Source organism: Leuresthes tenuis, unplaced genomic scaffold (genome assembly GCF_036924035.1).
Source record: "Leuresthes tenuis unplaced genomic scaffold, fLeuTen1.0.hap1 SCAF_18, whole genome shotgun sequence".
NCBI lineage: Eukaryota > Metazoa > Chordata > Actinopteri > Atheriniformes > Atherinopsidae > Leuresthes > Leuresthes tenuis.
The window spans coordinates 18,128,463-18,135,258 of NW_027325372.1; positions in this window are offsets into that span (position 1 = coordinate 18,128,463).

Below are 6,796 nucleotides of genomic sequence, written 5' to 3' on the forward strand. Positions count from 1 at the left end.
CACACAGACGTTGACAGCATTTTCCCAAACAGTGTCACACAGGCATGTATGCCGACGCCATAGTGCAACGCGCGCCTTCTCGATACTTCACCCGTACCAAAAGGGGTCACTTTCAGCAACATTCAGCAATCCAATCCTGCATGCCCTGTAACCAAATACTTTTCATTAGTTTGGAAGGTAGCAGCAGTTGGTGTTTTGGACGCGGGAGCCGACTTCCTGATGCACAACACGCAAAAGAGGCAGCGCGAGAACAGCTGGTGAAAAACAGCTGCTTCCAATGTGTTTCACTCATAAAATACTTTGTATTACCTAATCCCTTCACAAAACAGGAGAGGTGCCTCCTAATCATGTACACAAACCGTCTCATTCAACCACTGCAGTTTGAAATCACATGTGAGGAACATTACAAGCCTTTATAGTTGAATCACATGCGGAGCCACTGAAAGCTTGTCTAACCAATGTGTCGGTGTGTGTGTGTGTGTGTGTGCGTGTGTGTGTGAGGAGTGGTGGGTATATAGAACGACATAGAACAGACATGAGCTGTGACATGACAGTCTGATACATGATCGCTCACTTATTGCTATCATCACATTCTTGCAAAGCATCCCAACCAGTTCTATTAAAATTCTGCATCATCAGGCAGGAAGCAACAGTGGTAAAAACCCACAGCATCACGGTCTTCATCTTTTTTCTCTAATTAATTGCACTTAGGCACCAAAAAGGTTCTTGTAGTGTTTTTTACTAGAGACAGCTTGTTGTAAGTAATGGTCTCCAGGTTGCGCATCAGGCAGTTCTCACATTGCAAACTATATGTGTCACAGATGGATACAAATAGCAATTTAAATGGGGAAACATACAAGTCAGAAAGGCTTTTTTATTAAAGTGGATCAAGAGAGGTCGATGAGAGACAGACGTGGATCTGGACCTGCTTTGCTTAATGTGCCTGCTTTTATGAGGGATGTTAAATTATCTGCGTAGGGTGGTTGGCAGGTTTGAACACACACACACACACAGAGTGCTACATTCGCACAAATCTTTACCTGTCTGCTTTTAACATTTAAGTGGAAGGTGGATTTGGATTATGAGACTGGTATTTCAAAAGTGCTCATTTGTCAGCACCATTATTTCTCCATCTGTATCAGCTTCAATCAATAACACAAAACTACAGATCTTTGGGGTTTTTTTGTTAGTTGCAGTATAGTTTTATGGTCAATAATAGATTTTTGTTACCAGTGCAGGAATTTCCTCTTTGGAACAGTCTTGTTGTTTTGGTAGGCAGGTCATCAGAGGTAAAACTCTCCTGTATCAGGAAAATGGGAACCCTAACCGCTCTATTTGCTGAGTCTCCATGGAAATGAATGTGTATCATTGTGTACACAATCAAAAGGCTCCACGGTTGAATCACTCGACATGGCATTTGAGCTCCAATACAGTCCTGCTTTGAATGCGGAGTTCTGTTTTTTCTGGATCTGACAGCTTTTGATTATGTCATCTTTGAGCACTTTTAACACCAGAGATGTGACCCAATAATGAGTGAGCACACCAGGAGTTTGATTTAGCTGCGCTGCATGTCTTAGATGAACGTCAGCTGAAAGAACTTCTCACTTGTCAGATGTGGTTCATCTGAGTTCACATTATTTCCAGTTTAAATTAGCGAAGTTAGACTTTGTTTTCACTTCAGAACAGCTCCCCTGGGCTCCCTGTTGCCTGGTTGCCTTGTTCTGTGAGAAAAAGCATGACGGGAGGCAGCGAAAGTATGCTAACATCATCATCACTGCTATCACGCTTATTATTAATTCACTGCAGACAGAAACAGGCTAGCTATAGGTGGGCACTTCTCAAATTTCTCTTCTTGGCCAGTCTGAACGGCCAGATCTTAAACAGATGGGTAACTGGGAGTGGTGTGCAGGATAGCAGAGAGTAGATGGTGGTGGTGGTGGTGGTGGTGGTGGGGGGGGGGGGGGGGGGGGGGGGGGGGGGTGCTTGGGGGTTCACACAGGCTTTTAAAACAAGGAACTTTTAAGGGGAATCTGGGACCGTTCTGTTCACTCTGTCCAGTCTTTCCACCCTGCCCAGGAGGAAGGTTTGGATTGCTATGTGGAGTGATGGGTCCCACAGTGCAAGGCTGTACCACAGAGCGGACACTCCCCACCATTCCATTAAAACAACAAAATCGATGTGGATGGCTTTCATCATAGCAAATGCCTGGATTCTAAAAATAAATAAATAAATAAAAATCTTTCAAAAATCATGGTTTTATGATTTTGATCTGATGCAACATAAAATGATAGCTCAGTCATTTTTTTTTTGTGTCACTTTCACTGGTCCTGGGGGCCACATGCCTGGTGACAAGCAGCGCAAATGTGGAAGAAACCCAGTCACTAAGACCCAAACCAGAGGGGAGGGGAAGCTGAATGTCACCTTCAAATCCAGAAGGCGGATTGATTCAGGGCCTTCAGGGAGCTGCGGGAAATACCTCGGCCTGACAGGAGACACTAAACTAAACAACTAGTGCTCCCCTGGGAGAACACTTAACTGCAGAAAAGCTATGAATTACGGGCCCCCGGCAATTTCTTTTTACACCAAGCTTCGTTTTATATGGCAGAAAATGTGTTCATGTTTGTAATGTGCAGTTCAATAAACACAGCACTTAACGTTATATGTGGCATGTTTCTCGGTCTTCCAAATTCTCCAGTACACATCTAAAAATAACACAGATAACTGAAATGAAAATCCGGCAATCCGGTCATTTTTTTTTTGGAAGGCATTACTCATCACATCGAGACTTTCTCAGTGGAAATTACATTTTGATTAGCAACAGAAAGGCTGCTATTGTTTAGGATCTCTTAAGTGTTTGCTCCGTGTGTATCCCCACAGTGTGCCTTGTATCGTAGACATGAATTATTTGACATACTCCAGCCATCAGCCACAACATTAAATCCACTAAAGCCACTGGCAGGTGAAGCGAACAACACTGATCATGCCATAACTGTGAAACACTCTGCTGGGAAACCATGTGAGTGTCATTTTTATACGTTCTTCCCTGTTTCATGGTGCCGCAAAACAAGCCAGGCAGAGCTGTTTTGATGGAACCAGGGGGACTTACACAATTTTAGGCAGGCTATTGCTGTGTTACGGCTGATCAGTGTATATACACCGTGGTTTAGAGAAGGATATAGTTTATGAGCTGATATTTGTTTCATGAAAGAATACTGGAGAGCACTCAAGCTCTTCCCTAACAAACACCAATGGCCACTTCTTACTTTATCTCATATCCTGTTGTGTAACTGAAAGCAGATTGTTAATATTAAATATTTACTCTTGTGCTCTGGCTGAACACTGGAAACAGTCTGATGACACATAGGGTATATCTGGACACACAGCAGACCTGAGACAGTTTGATTGTCTAAACCACCATCATAATGGCTTGATGGTCATCTCATCTGCCAAAACGATCTAAACCCATCTTCCTATATGGTAAATGAAAAACCAAGTGCAATAAAATGTGAATGTCTCCAGAAGGAGGCCATAAGGGGAGCAATGCTGTGAGTTCTCCCTATGGTTATGGCAAGTGTCAGTCTGTTTGTATGAGATCATTACTCTGCTGCGTCTTGTTCCTCAGTTCATTTGCTATATCAACTCAAGTGTAAGATGTTTTACACATTAAAAAAAACACCCTTGCGGTCCTGCATAAATCATTTTGGTGGGAAACCTACTTTTGTTTTCAACAAAAATGATTCCTGATTTGTGCGGTTCTGGGGCAGCGCTAATCATGAAGTGACATCTGATTATTATCCATGGCAAGAGGAGAAACTGCAGTGGATTAATGCTCCTGTGAACAGTAGTTAGGACAACATTGAATCTAATCTACACACAAGCAAATTTGATGCCTCACCAAAGTACACAGGGAGAAACTCCAGAATGAAAAGAAACCATGCCGATAGTTTGGAGATGAAGTGAAACACTCTTTACTTTTCTTATTTTCAGCAGAAGAACATCACACTGACGGCTCTGCATATGAAATCAGCACCCGTCTTCTACGCAGTGAAGTTAATTTCCTTCTGATAAGCAATCAATCCGCGTGGCTGCTGTATATAGAGTGCGCTCACAATCGGGACAGATATGTGTTGACGCATTCAGCTATAGATCCGAGTCATTGGTATGCTGAGTGATGTGGCCACACATTTTAGCTGCTGGGTCATTAAGTGTCCACACAACAGTGGAAGTGTGGAATGCTCATCATGTTTGGGAGATGAGAGTGCATGAAAACTATATGCAAGATTAAAGCTTTCATACTGTACACTTACGGGGGAACAAAAGCACGAGAGGGTGAAGGAGGTCAAAATGAAGAAGAAATAAATGTTGCATTTGAAAGTCTAATACTGGTTTGTTGGTTTAAGCACTGATCACGGGAAGCAAATAAATAGCATTCATGTCAGATGTGTGATGGGGCCTGATGGAACCCCCCCCCCATTATCCTTTGAGAGGTTTGTTTTGCCTGTTCAAGTCAGTCCTGCTTGATCACAGTCACAGGAAAATATCAAAAAGAAACAGGATTTATTGACAGTGAGTTTTGGTGCCCTGCTGCGACTTCGTCCATTCAGACTATTACTAAGTGGAAGATATGAGCTGCGGTGTAGATTGAATCTTTTATAGCACAGCAGGAGTTACAGCTGGGTGGGCATTTATGATGCATCAGAAAATAGCAGCGATATGAATAATTGTGTAGACGGGGGTGGAATGGAAAAGGATAGGGCGGCTCGAATAGCTGACAGTGGAGGCAAGAAAGAACTCTGCAGAACAAAATGAGTAAACAGTGGATACTAACCTTAATAGCTCAATATCTACTGTTCAGTCGTATGAGGTTAAAGCAATAAAATTCAGTATATAGTGAAACAGCACTGGGCCAGACTGTTGTATGGCCATCTCTGGAAAGATGATTAAGTTCCACTGAAACTGGAATTCTTGTTGTCCAAGTATCTTTGCTGTTTATTTTGGCTTCAGTAACTATTTGGTTAAATTTGCAATTAGAGCATCATAGTGCTTCAGACATTAGTGCCAGTACTGATAATTTGAAAGTTACAATCCCTATGAGTCCAAGAGCACTAATGTAGGAGGGATGCAGTATGTTTTAACAGTCTGATCCCTTACACTAACTACAGCTGGACCCATGAAAGAGTAGCCGATAAGGTTAACTAGACCCCGCCCCCTTTTATCCCCATGTGCAGACCCTTGATGTACCAAATTCAACATTAGGACGAAGCTAATCAGCCTGATTTGATTGCTTTTGCTTCTTCTGCAGAATGTAGAATTCAAACTCGACTGCACGATGGTTCCTACCAAATGTTGCTGAAAAAGAAAACCAGTGTTTCACATACTTTGATCTTTGTTTTATTTGATCTTAAAAGTGCAGGTACTTCGAATCAACTAGCCCCAACACATCAGATGTGAAGACAAAGAGGAAATGCCTTTAAGTTCAATACTACTGACAACTGCTTGGCTCTGGTTCCAAAACACAAGAGGCTGCAATAAACTCCAATTAAAACAAACTTTTTGCATGAAATACTGAGTCATGAAAAATTCAAAGGAGCCGTTATGGTGTCAGTTAGATTCACTTCTTCTGATAAGCGTGCTGGTCTTCCTTAAAAAAGGAAAAAAAAAAAAAAACATTTCTCAACGTATAATTCTTCTCTAAGAAAGAGATTTTGTCCGTCATGTTAGAAGTATCCCTCTTCGGCTTGACCTTTTTGTCCAAATATGGCTACTTCTTGGTAAAAAAAAAAAAAAGCAAGATGGCGTCAGCTAAAAACCAACTAGGATGGCCTCTGAGTCAAGAGAAGTCAGCGCCGCCTCAGCAAAAGGTTAACACATGGCTGCTTTTGTTTGCACAGTAAAGTTTTAGGAGGCATTTCTAAATGTAGACATGAGCCTGCTGGATGTGAAATAGATGAGGAAAAAGACAAGGATCACGGACGAAAAATACAATTACATTCTCCTGCCTTTGATTAGTGCCACAAAAGGAAAAAAGCATTCTTAGGAAGAGTTCTCAGAATTTCTGTATTTATATAGTGCTTCTTTTAGTCTTGCTGACCTCTCAAAGAAATTATTCACCTACACTTCTTTGTCTTAACAGTCAAAGAAGCTATGCAGTGCATTTTCTTTTATCATATACACACTCTCACATCAGTGAACGCATTTGAGGCAAACTGGAGTTGAGCGTCTTGCCCAAAGATACCTCCACATGTGGACTGGGGAAGATGAGAATGGAACCACCGACCTTTGATTGGCAGACAACCATTCTTCCTCCTGACCAACAGCCGCTCCTTTGTTTTCTTTCATTATATTATTTGAAAATGAAAAACATTGGCTGCACTGTTCTATTTTCCACTAAACCCATATCAGTCTCCAACTGATTAGCACCTTAAATTTAGTATTATTTGATACATGTAGAGAACGCGGTTATACCTCTGTGCCAGAATAGACAACCCACCCACAGTATCCAATTCTGTGGGAAACACCATTAACCAACTGAACGTTTGTGGTCAATAAAGTGTGAAGTTCTGCTTTTTGTAGTGCACCGCAGTGCTCAAAACATAAGTCAACAACATAACCAAAACCCTTTCTCCTCTTTCTTCCCAAATCCTGTCTGTGACAATAAACCAGCCGCTGTGATTGGTCGACTGACGCATTCTGCTAACAAGAGAAAACAGACGGCGTCAGCTCAGGCAACAGCAGAAGGTAAAACACTCCCTGCAGCACTTCAAGACAAATTGTTATTGATCTGCATTCTGGGAAC